Consider the following 18,659-nt stretch of genomic DNA (forward strand, 5'->3'; position numbering starts at 1 on the left):
AGGTTGACTTCTTGTACTTTCCCTTGATTTTTTGGCTGGTAGTGGAAAGTTACTGTCTGTTTGCTCGTGAGTGGTAGTTTCTTGGAGGACTTTTCTAGCCCATTGATTAGAGCATTGTTAGCTCGTTGCTCTCGTCGTATTCCTCCTAGCTGAGTCTTTGCATCCTTATTAGGAGCCATGTATGAGGATGCTTTGGTGGCTGTGTCTTCACCGAGGACTTTGGAATCCACTTTTGATGCACTTTATTCATGCAGCGATGACATTGATTCCTGGGTCGTTGATCTTCTTGAAGCTCGAAGTGTTCTACAAAGTCATAGTCTTCTTCATCTTTTGATTCTCCAAATTTCTTTGTTTGCTCCTTATTTCGAGAGCTTGTTGATGTCTGGATCTCTTCGTTTTCCTGGATTACACTCACTGCAAAATAAGGAACGACATCATAGCCATTTTCATCACAAAACTTTGTTGTGGGAGCATCCTCCACGGCACACACGTCCAAAGTAGCCAAGATGTGTTCCCATCCAAAAGGCTCTAACTCTTCTTCAGGAAATGGTTCTGGGATATAGTCCCTATCCTCTATAACCCGCTCTAGGATACATTCCTCACGTTTCAGGCTACCACATTGTGAAGCTCCACACATCCACAGGTCTTTAGGCTTATCTAACCAAGTTGGAAGTTCTGATCCTGCTACTGTGGCGGAATCAAACTCCTCAACTAGTGTTCTCGTCACATCCCTATAGCTATGGTCCCTCAAGTTTATCTTTGTTATGGTTTCCATATGTCTCAGGTATATACGGTCATAACCCCAATCTTGGACCATTTTCAATTGTCGCATGAATGGTCTTCCCAGAATGATATCATAGTTGTTTTTCTTGCCAAAGTAAACAACAGCAAAAGTGTGTTCATATTCAATGCCACAAGAAGAAACACGTACTTTTTCTAGCAGTCCTAGGGGCTTTTCCTTGTGTCCGTCTGCAAGTTGCAGGGTCATTCGTGTGGATATCAAGGCAGGTTTTTCCCATTTTTTCCAAACCTCTTTGGTTGCAATGGCCACACCAGCTCCACTGTCAAGGATTGCCATGGTTTTTACATTATTGCATTCCACAGGAAGGGTGGTGTTTCCCTCTTCTCCCTCGTAATACTCACCTACCTTGTTTAATGGCACTGGCCTAGTATTTAGTTGAGGCATTTCAAGCTCTTTGATGCCTTCCTCGATTTGAGTCATTGGGGTTTTTACACCAAATTTCTCTAGACATTTACCCACATTAGCCTGCATGTTTGGTCTTATTCTGAGTAACTCGGCTAACATTATTGTACAGGTGACTGGAGTAGATAGAATATCTACTAGCCCCTTTGAATCGATGGCTTTGTTGGGAGACAGTCTTTGTGATGGGACTGCAACCACATCTGACTTGGTCTCGTACTCTCCCATGTAGGACGGTAGTGTTCTTAGCAAATGGGGTTGACTATCCATAGATTGTATAGATCCTTTGTCGCCCCAATACGATCGCACGTCTAGATTCATTTGACATCTAGTCTCAAATTCCTCTATTGGTGGTAGAAACACTCCTCGTTCATCACTAGTCTTGTCTACTCGTCTTCTTAGGTCATCGGCTTCATTGGCCTCTCTGACTTGTTTCCACAATTCGTCAAGACCATCTATCTCTTTACAATCCTCAGGTATAGCTTGGTGAAATCCCTCGGAAGAGTTATCCGTGGTATTCAGTACTATCCTTGGTTCTAGTGCTGGGTCTTTGAGGTTTGGTCTGTGCTCATGACTAGAATCTGGCTCTTTTAGTTCCTGGTTTGGTGGGATTACTTGTGTAGGCATGACACGGATCACATCCTCAGGTTTTGCAACTGGTGGTTCTAGTAAAGCTTGGGCTATTTGAATCATTTTCTGGCACATTTCAAACCATTGCTTTTCTAGTTCCGCATAGGGATATGTCATCCACTTGTGTTCTTGGGTTTGGTTGTTTTTGAGCCTCACATCATAGGCTTTCAAGAGGGCATCTAATGTCTCATTAACCTTCTCTGCCAACACAGATCCTCCTGAACTAGCACTTCTCGGCTTCTCATCAGTGGATTGTTCTTCTAGAGGTTTAACCATCTGTGTAAGAGAAGGTGCCTCCTTTTCCTCATGTTGTTTTATCTTCTCCTCAGCTTCCATAAGCTTCTCAGCTAGGGATTTTTGCTCTCGTTCCCTGCGTGCTTTCATCCTAGTCTTTCTAGCTTTCCAACTATTTCGTTTGCTCTTGGTTTTCTGAGTAGGTGCGTCTGTCTTTGGTCCATCATCTGTCTTTGGACTCGTGTCACTTTCCGTGTTCTTTGTCTTTGGATTCTCATCAGCTTTCTTTTGAGCTTGTGCTCTCGTAACCACTTGAACTGGTACGACATTTTCATTTTCTGAGCTACTAGGGAGCTGAACCATCCCTAATACATTTGTCGTGATTTTCTTGATTTGGTTTGGGTTTTTCGGGCAATCGGGGATCAAGTGAGTGATGCCACACTCAAGACAATAGGTATTTACTTTAGTGATCTCCGTATGAGGACATTGTTTGACCAAGTGGTTGTCACGACTTTTGTGACAATCTGTCTCTGGTTGAGGAGATTCTTTTAGCATTTCCTCTTGGCTATAAGCAAGCTTTGACCTAGATAAGCCGCTATTTGCAATGAATCGCAATGTCCTTTCTTCCATTTCATACCTTCTTTCTTTCGACTGAAACCCAGGAGGTGGAGGTTGTTCCGGCCTCACCACTCCATGTGTTTCTCTCACATTTTGTTGCTCCGAAGGGTAGTACTCACTTTGGTTGCTATACCACATTGTAGCTGGTACTGGCGTTGGTTTATTTGATGCTTCCATCATTGGCATGTATCTCATGTCTACCTGAATTCTAGCACATGGCAGCGGAGGTTGTTGTCCTAAGACAAGCTGTGGCCTTAAGAGAAGCTGTGGTCTTGGCGCATTCCCCGTAATGTATCTAGGTGGAGTAGGTGCTTCTGGAACAGGTTGTACATACCTCTCCCTAGCATTTTCCATGCTATAATAGCGCTCTTCCCCCATATGGTTCATCCATTTTCTCTCAATTTCACACCACTTCGGCTCTCCCGAATCAGACCTTACAAGAGGAACAACCTCTTGACCAAGTCGTCGATAAGCTTTTCTTGATCAATAGGTGCCGTTGGCTTGGCAATGGACTCACTTATCTGTGAAACACTTTGCTGAGAGGATGTGTCATATCCTTGACTCTTTAAGTTCGTTTCTTTGTATGCCTCACAATTATCCACTAGATAAAGAGCTTCTTTGATCAACTCGTTTAGAGTCATCCTCCTCATCATATGCAGATCCTTCTGAAGGCCCGCATGTCTCATTCCCTGGATAAAGATCAGCATCAGTCGTGCTTGCGTAGGTAATTCCGCTCTCGGACAAAGCTTAACATATCTCTTGAGCCGTAATGATGCTTTGCGTACCGATTCATTCTCTTTCTGCTTGAATCTATGGATTTGCGAGACCGTGTTGTGAGCAATGCCTTTTGGCGAGAATTCTTCAATAAACTCCTCAAATAGCTCATCTAGGGTCTCAAAATCCCATTTTTCCACCGAGTCGAACCATGTAGCTGCATCATCTTCTAGAGTCAATCCAAATCCCGCAAATTGTGTCGAAAAATCTAAAACTTTCTCTGCTCTAATCACTCTTCTAAAAGCCGCTACGTGATCTCTCGAATCTTTATCTCCGGAGTATTTTCTGTTTACCCATTTCTGGACTTGGGATGGTCTAACTCGTCGATTGTCTACAAGTCTAACCAGAGACTCTCCCAATCCTTCTCTCGTTATCGCTCTTGAAGGGAATCTTGGTGGCTCTCTTCTTGGAATTCCTATAGGAATTCTCGTGTTTGGTGGAGGCATTTGTGGTCCTTCATTGACCAAATATCCACCTCTTTCTAGTACAGTCTGTGGATTTGTGCTTTCTACAACTTTGTATTCTCGTCCATACTTGTCGACAACTATAGATCTCCATTGACAGTCGACTCCGTATGTGTAGACATATAAGAGCTTGTAATCCGTTATCTCTTCTAGGTATGGATATGAGCACCTATAAAGATTGACCTCATTGTCGTCAATGTATCTATATAGTCCTTCAATCTCATGACCAATCATCCAAACTCTCTCAACAAGATGGATCTTTATCAATTGCAAGTTTGGAAGATCCATTGTGGGAGGATATTCCTCTATCGTCGGGATCTCCAAGCTTGTGTAAGCTACGTTTGAATCTAGGGTAGACATGATTTCTGGGCTTAAGAGATTTTGCTTGGTTCAAGTAGACTTAGTCCACTGTGTTCAAGTGCTTTGGTTAGGGAAAAGTCGAAACTATATCCAAAACCGCAACCGTTTCGTCACAATTCTCGCAAATTGTCGCTTTCAGACACCCCTGACTTTCGGATGCATTTTGAGGCCTTCCTCGATTTGATGTCTCCTAAATCAAGCTGGAGACATCCTACGTGTAGGATGTCTAATTGCTCAGATTTTGTCCAAACTTGATCCCAAGATTCTCCTAGTGCTCAGCAACCCAATGGTATGCTCAAAATTGAATTTGGATCAATAGGTCAAGATTTAGGCTGCAAGAGCTTCTAGTGCACTCCAAGAGTAGGATGTCTGACAATTCTTGTCTTTGCTTGGTAAATAGGCCAAACAAGGTCCAAATTCACTTTTGAAAAAAGTTCTGGAATCCTTGAGACACTTAGAACCTCCCTTTATGGCCAAAGTAGAATTTTGACCACTTTATGACCCTGGAGACATCCTACGCGTAGGATGTCTTTTTGCTCTGTTTCAGCTCAAACTTGCACTGTAGCTTCCCCTTGATGTGCTTAACTCACATCTATTTTTACTTTTTGATTCTGACACCTATGGGTTAGTCAAATGATCAAGAATCTGTTCCAAAAGCCTGATGTCTATTCTGATGAATTCCTAAGTCAAATCAACTCCAAATTGGACCAAAGTTGACTAGGAGGCTTACCTAAGGCTATACAACACCCTGCTATGTCCACAATTTGAATTTGGCCTCTAAATCATGCCTTAGACATCCTACGCGGTCTAATTGCTTAGAATTGCCCCAAATTTGAACCATAGACTCTCCTTAAGGTGCTGATCACTATGGTATGCTCAGAATTTGTTTAGAGTCCAAAATCACATAGAAGACATCCTACGCGTAGGATGTCTTTTTGGCCTGTTTGACCCCAGACTTTTGACCCCAGACTTGTCCCGCAGCTTCCCCTTGATGTCAGCAACCCAATGCTATGCTTAGATTTGAGTTTGGATGTCAAAAGACCCCAAAACTAGCTATCCTTGCCTTTTTCAGTCAAAAATGCTAAAGTCTGTTCAATCTTCCTTTTCACTGACCCAAATGAGATGAAATTTATCACATGCACTCAATACAACATTTACAACATGCCTATGGAGTCATCCTATGGTTTGGTCTCAAAATTAGGCCTTGGACACAATTTGGGTAGGATATCTGACAATTATCGTCTTTTGGCTTTGATCTGTCAAAATTTGGTCAAATTTCCACTTTCCAGGTGAAAATGGGGTAAAACCTACCTTCTAAACACACTGGTAAACTCAGAATTTCAAAATTTCCACCAGATCACCCTGTAGACATCCTACGCGTAGGATGTCTACTTCTGATTTTTTCAGACTGAAGTGTCCCTGATGTTCCTTATGCTCTCAGCAAGTGCAAGTATGCTTCACAATTGCAAAAACATGCAAAAATCACTCAATTTAAGCCTTTTCTGAAATTTTACGTTTTCTGACTCCGCCTTTTGGCTTTTGGTCAACAAAAATAGGAAAAAACACCCAAGTCAATATGTTACTAGGGTAAAACCTACCCTCTGAACCCACTGGTGCAGTCAGAATTTTCAAATTTGGTCTCCATAACCCCCTTGAGACATCCTACGCGTAGGATGTCTATGTTTACAGAATTGCAGGTTTTCTTCACAGAACCCTTGCAAATGCTCTTTTATATGCACAACATCAGTCAGTCATACAAAAATATCCACAAAAGCTTGTTTAATGCATTTTTACCCTCAAAAGCACACTTTCCCGTGATTTCAAATGTAATCAAGCACTTTAGCAAATAATTCAATGCTGAATAGCTCTAGATCAGAATCGGATCACTAACCTAAAGCTACTCCTACAAATCATATGGGGTTTTGCATCTATGAGTAGAAAACGTTTCACTGCCACACACGGACTAGTAAACGCTTTTATCACCTCACAAATCACTCGACCACCAACAACTACTCTAATCCACAGATCCTAACTAAACCTATCTAGTCGCAGACACTCGGCAAGACACACGCTTCCTGGCTATCCACTTGATCACGGAATATCCTCTTCCGGATCCACTTAAGAAAAAACGCTTTCTTTAGCCGAAACTAAATCAAGCAACCATCACACGAGTGTTAGTAGGAAACATACTTAGGTCCTTGTGTCCCCGGCAACGGCGCCAATGTTGGACGGGGCGAGACTCACACACCCATGAAGTGCATGCAAACACTACCTAGATCAACATAATGTCAATCAAGGACACAGATGACACGATAGGCACACGGAGGAAATATCTGTAGCTTGTCAGGCTGAGACTATCCTACACATACAACACTCTGGAAGGCCAACTAAACCACAATCAAGAACCTCACTGCTCTCAACTACACCACCTAGCCACATACACACATACGGAAGGTAACTCACCTAATCATGCCAGATTCATACGAAACTTAAGGACCACCATCCCCTCACTAGGATACACCTGTCCCTAAGCTTCTACACTCAAAACCCTCACTCAAAACCCATCTGCGGAAAACGCGTAGGATGACAGAGCAGAATTTTGAAAGTGCCCGAAACTGAAATTTATGAGTACCTATGCGCAACTTATGTCGCCACGATTCTATAGACTACTAGCACGTAGAAAACAGACATCGTTTGATACACTTACGGCCACAAATAGCTCGTAGATGCGTCGATGTGTGCGCTTCATCTCGCGTGGAATGCTTGGCGTTGTCGCGTAGCTCTCCTCGAGCCTACAACAATGGTGCAGTCGGATCTCCAATGTGTTCAACGAGCCGGGCATAGTGAGAGGATAAAGCTCACGCTCACTCTCTTTCTCTCTCACATATAGTAGACGACAGCGCTAAGTTTTGATTATGATAAGTCTCCTTACAAAATGACCTAGGTACCTTATATACTAAGGCTACCTTAGGTTTAACAAAAAATGGGGTTGAATGGGTCAAATGGATTTGTATTTACAATCTGGAAGTGCCATTGCACCCCGGCTTCTGAACTAGAATAACTACTCATTACAAATGACGTTTATAGCCATAATCCGCAGCATTTCATAACTCGCAAAAGATAAGACTTTGGTACGAAACTTGAGTTATGTTGTGTTGTTGACCCAGCGGTCAATAGTCACTCTAGGGTCTAATAACACTCTCCTATGCTTCCATGGCTTTCCTTTGATCTTTGGATTTCTTAGCTAGCCGTTCCTCTCTTAGCCTTTGAGCTTCTTCCATTGATCTCTCAACTTGAGTTCTGGGTATATGCTCTTGCTGCTGCGGTTTTTTCCTGATAAGAGGAATCTATGTATCTTCTTCTTCTTCTATTTTGATATTTAGATGGGATACCCTCTTTCCTCTTGATCTCCCTTTGTAGCTCTAAATCAGACTCTATTGCTTTACTATCTGTGATTGGTGCTCGAGAACCCAACCCATGTGTCTTTCTCTTTGTTAGTGTTGTGGAAGCACTCTCCACCACTTTGGCAATATGCTTTGACTTGTGGAGAAGATTCAATTAGGACTCCCCCTCTAGAAGGTCTTCAATCATGCCCAGAGCCCGGTAAGGTATCCACATCAACATGGGTCCCGCATTCATATCTCTTATTCTTCTCATTGCTCTTCAGGTTGGCCTCGACCAAATTCTTTAGAATATAGTTGTTGAGGTCACATTTGATGACGCGGCACTGTGACAAGTCGATAGCCATGATGATTTGTTTGACAGATGTAGCTGACGGGCTCCCTCCAAGCCAACCACACCTAGCCGAGCCTAAAATTTTGATGTAATTCATATTATTTTTTTTAAAAGCCTTGTAGAAGCGTCATTATGATTTTTAAGCCGAATGCTATATATTTAAAGTTGTATTACTTTATCATGAGCCTAAAAGCCTTGTAAATTGGCCATTGGCCATATGAAAATCCCTAGATATAAGCTAAAAAAGACTTAGTTTAAAAACACATTATTTGAAAGATTTTGAAGAGATTTTGTGCGTGCGACTGTGAGCAACTACTCCTCAACAGCTTGTAACTGATTTTTCTTTTCATTTGGTAATCAAAATTTTGTTACGGGAATTGTATTGTGTTCCTTGTCTCAATGGTGAGATAGGACATAGGCGGATTTCTCAGATTAGAGAATGATAGTTTGCTGGTTGTGTTGATAGCTTAATTCTCTACGTTTACTTCTTGAGGTTGACACCCTCAAAGAGTCTCGGTGCCCCATCCAAGTCACTTTCCTGAGTGTCGACGTTATGTTAGTATCAGATAGCTATGCTATAGACACGAGGTAGCTTCAAAGTGAGCAAAAGCCTTCACAAAAACGATGAGTTTTTGTAAAGAGGCAACAAAGGTGTTCTTACGATGAACCACACGTGAAGCGCTACAATTTCCGCAAGGCGAGGTGTGCATGCAACGCAAATCGTTGAGCATACAAAACACAAAGACTTCAATTTCACAAGGTACAAGTTGACATTTTTTCTCTCTTTACATTAGTGTGTGTTTACCATAGCCAGTGAGGATATCCCACCTACACACACTTTTGATTTTGAACACGTAGATCAAAATCATGGCACCATGGGTGCTGCTGACACTAATATGCATGATGATGATGATCTAGGAGATCATGGGCTTGTAGATATGGCTTCTTTCAAGAATTTGGAACATCACCAAAGCGTACTTGAAAGCAACCTCTCTGCACTCAATGCAAATGTTACCAATCTTACGGAGTTACTTGTGAAATTTATGAATTCACAGACGGCTCAAGGAGCCACAAGTGGCACGGTTCAAGGGAACCAAGCTCGCACGACTCAAGGACTCCAAGAGACAAGTGCTACAAAAGATGAAAAAGGTAGCAATGCATTACTTAAAAATATCACCATTCCTGAGTTTCACGGGGAAGAGCGTGATCGCACAACAAGGATGCGGTCAATACGTTCTTACACAAATAAAGTGATATTCATAGATTGAGACACACCCCGGATATAAAGATGGATGTGGAAACAAGTCTATCTCTTAAAGGCAAGGCCTATAAGTGGTGGATGACATTTCCAATAGATGCTCATCCTCCGTCTTGGGCTGCATTTCAAGCTTCTTTCTCCAAGGAGTTTTTGGACTCTAATGAAGAAGATAAGAATTGGCATGGGTGCATGCCACATGTCTGGCCTCTCTCTCACACAGTACCTTTTGAAGTATCGGAAAATCATATTAAAACTAGAAGGTCTAGATGAATTCAAAAGATACGGGGTTTTAACACGGGTCTTGACAAAGACTATCGTCTTCATGTCAAGACCCAACATCCAAAAACTTTGGAAGAAGCCATCAGTCATGCGCAAAGATATAATGATGACCAAGAGAGGAAAGGAAATGTTCCCTTCTCTAAGAATACTTTTGCTAAGAGCAATGTGGCTAAGAGCCAATGGCGAGGTAGATCTCCACGCCCACAAGAGGCTAAGAATCCTAAGTACTCACGAGATACTCCACGTGGGTCTCTCAGCACGGCTAATTTTGAGCGTGCAAAGAAACAAAATTTGTGTTTTAGATATCTTTCGGACCAACATGACAAGAAAGATTGTCCTCTTTCGCAAGGCAAAGAAAAGGCCATGCACATAGTGCAACACCTCACATTAGATTCATCTCCTAAATATTGTGATGTAGAGGTTCTTCATATGGAAGAAGGAAGAAAAGCACAAGTGTTGTGTGCATGCTTTGATGGGGGCTTTTCACAAGCCAAGCTCCCATACCCCTCTTCTCTCGTCCCCGCCCCATGAAAACCCCCTCTTAGGGAGGGAGTGATAAAAGGCATTGAAAAAAGTAAGAAAAAAAAAAGTATGACTATGTAAATATATAAGAAAGGTAAAATAGGCCACCTCATGCCTGCGGGGTAGCCCATCCCCACCTTGCCTCCTTTTTCTTCACTGTTGCTCCACCGTGTGTCCCTTTTCCTCTCCTCCACTCAAAAGGTCAACCCCCTCTCTCTTCCCCTTGTTCTTTCTCCTTTTTCTCTCCCCTCAAGCTACCCCACCTCTCACCAATAATGCATTATAACTCACCAATAATGCACCCTAACTCACATGCAACTTACCCTATCTTCCAAAATAGTATACCCCACCCCCTCTTTCTCTCTCCTATCATATCCCATGACCCAAATACCCCCCTCTCTCTCTAAAGGGCGCCATATCTCTTGTCTTGTAGCTAAATAACCTTCCCCACACTCACACACACTCAGTTTCACTGAAAAAGGTACCCACATACCCATCCCCACCCAGTGGTTACCTGATTTTTCTTGTGTTCACACGCATCTGCACACAGATTCACCTCTGAACACACTCCCCTCTCTCCCCTCTTGTAATTACTTTATTCTCCATGTCACCTCTCACTTTTTTTCATCAACCCATCTCTCTCTCTTAGTGTCTCTCTCTCATGAGACTGCTGTTCTGGCACATATACACACAGCCAGACAAGTGGGGCCCACAGTCACATGGCCTATGTAGATAATGATTTCTTCATTTCTAAATTCTAGAATTCCTTCCCCCTCCTCCCCTATATAAAGAGGGGTCACCATCACACTAAAGACACACACACCATCACCAAAGAGTACACTATGCAATGTGTGTGCCTAGTGCACACACACACACACACCCACACCATCACCATCACCGCAATCACCATGCTCATCTTGAGCATGACCTCTACACCCTTGGGCTATGGAAGATGAAGGGAAAATAAATGAAGGATGATGGCCATAACCCTCGTGCGAGTCTTCGCCATCAACTCCCACCTATCCGCCATGTGCTCTACCACGCTCTCCCTTCTCATTCCCCTACCCTATGCTCCCCATTTCATTGCCTTATTCTCTAAATAAATCTTGAGGTTTTGTGAGTATGTTTTCTTGCAATGTTTTGCCCATGTGAGGTGTGCAGAATCGCCACCTAGTCTTGTGTTTGGAGTGAGCTTGTGTATGTGTGAAGGGTGTGCGGATTCGCCATCCTTTTGTGGTGCCTAAGTACTAAGCTGCTATACCCCTTCCCTCACTCTCTCTCTCTCTCTCTGTCACTTGATCTCATTCCCTTTCCTCTTCATCATTACTCCCAAGCATCCATCTCTCTTGGATGAAAACTTTGTTATGGTGGTGTTTTGTTTGCGTCCTAGCCGCTGAAGCTAGGTGGTGCCCCCCTGTTTGCTTTACCATGACAGGCTCGAGGCGCGCCATTCGGTCCCCGGTGTTTTAGAGGCCGTCGGGGTTCGGGGTTCGCTTTGCTCCCGTCATTTGGTGCCCCCACTGAGGATCTTTTCATAAAACTCTTCAGTTTACAAGACTGAAATCCCTAAACTATTGTGAATGGATGAATGGCTAGCAGGATTTGCTAATTGGACGACAGAAGAAGAAGAGCTCCAAGCACAACTAGACGAACTCCGCATCTCCATCGAAGCTCGAGTGCCAGGTGTAACGGTAATCGATTTGCAGTGGGAGAGTCAACCAACACGCCAAACCCAGTGGATATACATAGGCCAAGTGCCAAGAAGAAGAAGGAGAAGGTCGAAACCATGTCCACAACCTACAACCAACCCACAACAACAAAATGGAAGGAGCTCTACACAATAGAGAATCAACACTATTCTACTTTGAGAATCGGGTAACTCAAGTCACCGAGGTAATTATCACAGTCAGTTTTCAAGTCGCACCTGATGCTGCAGCACAGATAACGGAATCATTGGCTCACACTCTCACTAGAGAAACTAGGGATCTACTGAGTTTGTTTCAGAAAAGAACACCACCCTCTCCCACAAGCTTGGACAATGACTAAGCACCTCTAAGCTTCACATGAATCAGTACAACCTACCTCAAGACAGATCACACATACCAACACGTGTACGCTCAATCAAGGTGATACTGGATTTGAAGGCTCACTACCATCACGTCATTGACACCATGCTGGGTGGGGAGCGATTTTTTGAGGTTCTGGCATCAGATCAACCATTTGTCCTACCTTTGGTACAAGGCAATGTACCGTTTGAAGTTTTAATCTATGTCCTAGTATAAGAGGGTATACAAGCCTCCTTGTAAAGAAGAAAAAAACTTTTGCAAGTTAAGCAGTGTGTCTTTCTAGCTCTCTCTCAGTAATCATGGCAAGTGTAGCATTTCCAACATTTAAAGGAAAGAAGGGGGAGGATTTGGTAGAAGACTTCCTAGATGACTTTGAAGTAGCATGTGTAGTGAGCAACAAAGATACGGATGAATCTCGGGTTAGAATCTTTAAGCATCTCATGAAGCTAGAAGCTAGATCATGGTACAATGCACTTCCACAAGCAACCAAGGATGACTAGGAACCCTTAAAAACCGCTTTTAAGAGGCGCTTTGGGGGAGGTACCACTTCAGAAAAGTTGTGGGACAAGTTGAGAGACTTGAAGCAGGAGGGTCTTTTAGAATATGTCACCTATGAGTCCAAATTTGTGGATTTGTGGGAATGGTGGGTTGAGTCACTGGCAAGGGGGGAAGCCGCACCCAATTTCCTAAAAAAAGATCGGTTCACGCATGGCTTATGGCCGCTTCTCAAGGAGAAGGTGAAAGGTAGATTCCCGGCTACGTACGAGTTAGCTGTTGAGATTGCTCGCCTTAAGGACAAGAAGCTGCGAATGAAAGCCAAAGAAACCAAGTCAACAGAAGCAAGAACATCGCGTCGACCAGCAACTACGACAACCACCATACCACCACCACCGGCTCTTGGGGTAAGAGATGACCAACAAGATATGTTGGCCCATATTACTGACCAACTGCAGAATTTGTCTGTCCACTTAATACAGCAAGGAAGGAGTCAAGAAAGAGATCAAGACCGTGGAAGAGCACGACGACAAAACAGGGAGTATCATTGCTACAACTGCGGAGAAGACGGTCACGGTATGTACTACTGTCCCAAACCACGACAAAACTATAATAGAGGAGGTAGGAGGAACCAATTGTCACCCCCTAGAGAAAGAACACCCCCACCCCGAGCACCACCCCCACCAACACAAATTCTACGTCCACCCCAGACACCACTACAAGCATCCATCCCACCTCTTCCACTAGCCCCACCACCTGATCGCCCTGTAAACATCATAAGGCTAGAAGAAAAAGAAAAAGCCGTAGTAGTGGATCCACCCAGAGCAAAGGAGAGGGACAAGGGTAAGGAGAAGGTAACCTTTTTAGAACCACTTGAAGCCATGACTGTGAAAAGAGCTAGGAGGGAGAAGGCTACACAATCAGATGATGAGAGAAGCATGAGAGGAGAAACTAGTGATCCGAGCCTATCACAAATTTTTGTTTATCATATTTTGTTGGTTTTCTTTGCTTCTAGAGGTTTACAATAAAAGAAAGAGTGAGAAAAACCTCTTGGAAAAATTTATAAAAAAATGATTTTTTCTTGACTAGTTCACCGGAGGTGAAAGGTAGAGGGAGAACCTAGTGGTAAAGGGAAGGGAAAATATGTAAATGTGAAAAGAAAAGATATGATGTGGTTGTGGAGCCATGCACCCATGATTCAAGGGTCATGAGTGGCTCATATCATCATGGCTTTGGAGCCATATGATGATTCAAACAAATGGGACCCAAGTGGAAGACTTGGTAAAGGAAGAAACCAGACACATGATTTTGTTGAATTTTTAAAAAATACTTCCACTCCGATCCAAGAAAAGTTGTCTTCATCAAAGTTGTAACTGACGAGCTAAAGATTTTGGCCATATTTTTTTAATAATTTTTGCATCTACGGTCTAGGAGATATGGCCAAAATGGTGGACGCCAGTTTTTTCAACTGCGGTGGAGACCACCCCCCTACCTTTACACACACACACCCTTCCTTTTCCACATTGAGACCTTCTTTAAAATCATCTATTAGTCTTCTCACCCTCCTCTCCTTCCTCCTCTCTCTCAAGCTCAAAAACCCATCAAAGTTCCTCTTCTAATCACCTCTCAAGTCATGCTTAATCTTGTTGTAATTCATAAGTTCTCATTCAACCCCTTTCTATTATTACTAGATATGTATTGATTTTATGTAGATTCTTTACATTTTAAAATAAGGAAGCTCTTGGATTCAAGCTATGGAGGAAGGAGTGAAGACAACACAAGTGATGATGGAGCTAATTGGTCAACAAATCACTTGGAAGGAGCTTCTTCATTGGTTGAATGTCCCTAATCAAGCTTCATTTGTACAAATTACACTTGTATCTTAACCTCACTCCTAATCACTCTCTTTCCTATATAAAGAGGCCTTCCCCTTTGTAATTTCAAGCCTCCCTCAACCCATTGAGCCTTTGTATCACTCACCATGAGCCCATAAGCTCATTCATTCACTCTATTCTTGCACATCCTAGAGTGCAAATTGTTTCATGCTAGTAACCTCTCCTCCTCTTACTTATGTTAATTAAGAGAAATATTTTATATGCGTATGAGAGTGCTTGATGTGATCTTGGCTAATCCTTGAGTGACTGTTTGGTAATCTATATGCTATTTGTGTTGGGAGTGTTTGAAGTCATCCATTCCTTGTACACACACCACGGTTAATGCTTCATTCATAGTGATCTCTCTCTCTCTCTCTCTCTCTCTCTCTCTCTCTCTCTCTCTCTCTCTCTCTCTCTCTCTCTCTTTGTGTAGCGGTCCTAGTCCACGCTTCCAAGACTAGGTGGTGCCCTCATCTCATTTCCCTTGTGGCGCAATGGAGTTTGTTTTGGTGTAGAGGCCGCCATTCCAAATTTCCTTCGTCACTAGCAAGAGGCCATCCAGGCCACGATGGAAATTGGGCATCACCGACTTCCAGCTAGGGGAAAGTTCTAAGCCCTATGATCTAACATTGGATGTGGCAGAGCAAGGACCGAAGATTACATGGCGACAGCTGCTACATCTTGTACCTAAAGTAAGGCGACAATGGTCTAAAATGGTAAGTACAAGACGCTCCAAAACAAAGGTAGCCGGAGCAATTTCAGGATGCAACATGGATGACATCCTTCCAATTGTCGACGTAAACATAAAAGGAAAGAGGGTTGGAAACACCTACATTGATGGAGGTGCACAAATCTGTGTAATGAGCGAAGCTATGATGCTTCGATTAGGGCTCGAGGTTGACAGGCCTTTTCCATGCAAGGCAAAGATGGCAAACAACGCAAAAGTAAAGTGTGTGGGTGTGGTAAGTGCCGTGAAAATAAAAGCTTTCAACATTGAGGTAGAGGTAGATGTTTTTGTAATGCCTACTAAGGGGGAGGGCTATCCACTAATTTTGGGAAGGCCATGGTTGATGGCCATGAAGGCAAAACAGGACTGGGGTACTGACCTTCTACGCATGACCGGTAAGAAAGGGGAGAAAATCTACTACGACATGAGGATTGGCAAGCAGAAGCAAATGAATCTGGAAACATCGGCAGATGAAACCACTAGTGAATCTTCCAGTTCTGAGGAGGAGACCACATCCACTGACGAAAGTGACAGTTCCATTGATGTGATGGGTATCATTATGAAGGATCCACAAAGGGTAAGCACACCTGGTGATTCATCACCAAAAGGGCAACCCAATGAAGAGGAGAGCAAATCACCTGGCCTAGGAGGAAGTAGGTTGAAGGGTATGTTGTCTATGGAATTAACACTTGAGGAGAAAGATAGTTTTTTGCAAATGTTGATGGGATTTCCTAACCTATTAATTGACAACTATGAAAGAATCACAGGCATTACAGTGGTGGAACATCATATTAAGCTGAAGGAAGGGGTAAAACCAGTTGTGCAAAAGCTAAGACGACAGGGGGTCATACAAGAAAAGGCACTCTTGGCCGAGGTAAGGAAACTGCTGAAGGCGGGATTCATCTATCCTGTAGAAAACTCAGAATGGGTGTCACCCATAGTGGTGACGCCTAAAAAGAATGGTAAGTGGAGGGTCTGTGTTGACTACAAACCACTAAATGCAGCTACAAAGAGAGACCACTTTCCTCTCCCTTTCTTGGATGAAATTCTGAATGAAGTAGCGGGTTTTGAATGCTATACCATCTGTGATGGTTATTCTGGATACTTTCAAATACGCATAGCCTTGGAAGATCAACTAAAAACCACTTTTATCATGCCATGGGGTTGTTTTGCATACAGGGTTATGCCATTTGGTCTCACAAATGCACCTGCCACATTCCAAAGATATGTCACATATGTTTTTCAACCGTTCTTTGGAACATCCATAAGAGTGTTCATTGATGATTTTTGTATATATAGCTCCCGTATTTCACATTTAGAAAAGGTAACTGAAGGTTTGGCCAGGTTGCAGAGCCTAGGTGGGCAATTAAATGTGGATAAATGTCACATTGGGGAGAGTAAAGTCATTCTACTAGGCCATGAGATTTCAGCAAGAGGTATCAACGCCGACCCAAGTAAGGTGTCCGCATTCATAGCCCTACCTTCACCAACGACCGCACGTCAACTGGTCTCTTTTCTACAGAAGGTGAGGTACTTAAGTAGATTCATACATCTACTATCACAACTTGTTCTACCACTGCAACAACTCATTCAAAGATCAACTTTCACTTGGGACGAGGAAAGCGAACATCACTACAACAAGGTAAAGGAGGTCTTAGCCACTCTGCCAACTATCTCACCACCTAAGTGGGATGAAAAATTCTGTCACCTCAAGTGTTGGTGATGACTCATTGGGGGCTGTGCTACTCCAAAAGGATACGACGACATCTTTCATGAGGCCAATCTACTTCTCTAGTCGAATGATGACAGCAGGAGAGAAAGGTTTCACCCATGTGGAACACTTAGTCCTAGCTCTTAGATTTGCAACTACAAAGTTTAGGTCATATTTGCTGCCTAAGCAATTTGTGATTCTAACCACAGATGAAATATTTCCCTATGTTGTACAACACATGGATGTGTCTGCTAGAATTACTAAATGGCTAGTTCGTCTGCAAGAGTTTGACTACACGGTACAAGTAGAAAGCACGACAAGGGCAAGTTTGGGGGGACTCATGACCTACCAAGTCTTTGAAGGGAAGGAGAAGCAATCTAAGGAAGGAGAAGTCCGATTACCTCCAGTACCACCGATGGTAGAAGGAGCATACTCTCTCTACTTTGATGGAGCCTACAAGCGAGTGTCCGACAAAGCAGCTGCAGGCATAGTGGTCTTTGATGACAAAGGGACAAAGGTATTTTCGTTGGGCCAATTGTTAGATTCACATTCTAACAATGAAGCTGAGTATGCAGCACTAACCAAGGGTCTACAATGGTGCGTCTCGCAAGGTGTACAACGCCTTAATGTATTTGGGGATGCTCTACTTCTGGTAAGGCAAGTAAATGGAGCATGGACATGCAAGAATCCTAGTTTAAGGACTCACTTAAGTGGTGTAAAAACCTTGTTGGGTAAGTTTGAAGAAGTTCAAATACACCATATCCCAAGGGCTCAAAACCAAGAAGCAGATGCCCTAGCAAGTGAAAGACTACAGGAAGTGGTGGTTGGAGCAATAAAACTAAAGCTCCCTCTATTTCAAGGAAGTGATGCCTTGTCTGACATCATGCATTTTTTGGAAACAGGGGAATGCCCATCAGATTTAACAAAGGGACAGAAGCAATGGCTGACGCGGAAGTCCACAAGGTATCGACTCATCAATGACGGTTTGTACTGTAAGGGTAAGGACCAAATACTCAGGAAGGTCCCTCTCTCTCAGGAAATCACGGGAGTAATTGCTAGTTGTCACGACGGGGTTTGTGGTGGTCACTTTGCCCTAGACATAACAAGTAGGAAAATCTTGCAGGCAGGCTTCATATGGCCTAGCCTCAACCGTGATGTACGCTACTGGTGCAAAAACGTGTAAGTTGTGTCAAAAGGCCGGCACTAGGTCACTTATGCCTGAACCACAGACACCTATTCTCTCATATGGCCCATTTGAAAAATGGGGTATCGATGCCATTGGGCCATTACCTAGGGCCAACTCAGGAAAATTCTACATTATCATGGGGGTCGACTACATGACTAGATGGGCAGAGGCTACAGCCACCACTAGAATCACAGCGGTAGAGGTAGCTAAATTTATCTACGAGCACATATGCTGTAGGTTTGGCACACCTTTAGAGATCATCTTTGATAGAGGGCCAGGTTTCAGAGCAGACTTGGTAGGAGAATTAATGCAGAAACTGGGCATTACAAGGAGGCACTCTTCACCATATTACCCTCAATGTAATGGCCTAGTTGAAAAGGTAAATGGAATGGTTTCTAAAATTATTACCAAGCAGGTAAACAATCATCCTGGAGACTGGGATAAGTATCTACTACCAGCTTTATGGGCCTACAGAACTTCATTTCGTACATCCTTGGGATTCACACCGTATCATCTAGTATTTGG

The sequence above is a fragment of the Adiantum capillus-veneris genome, chromosome 5 (assembly GCF_014529385.1).
Source record: "Adiantum capillus-veneris isolate H3 chromosome 5, ASM1452938v2, whole genome shotgun sequence".
NCBI classification, from domain to species: Eukaryota; Viridiplantae; Streptophyta; class Polypodiopsida; order Polypodiales; family Pteridaceae; genus Adiantum; species Adiantum capillus-veneris.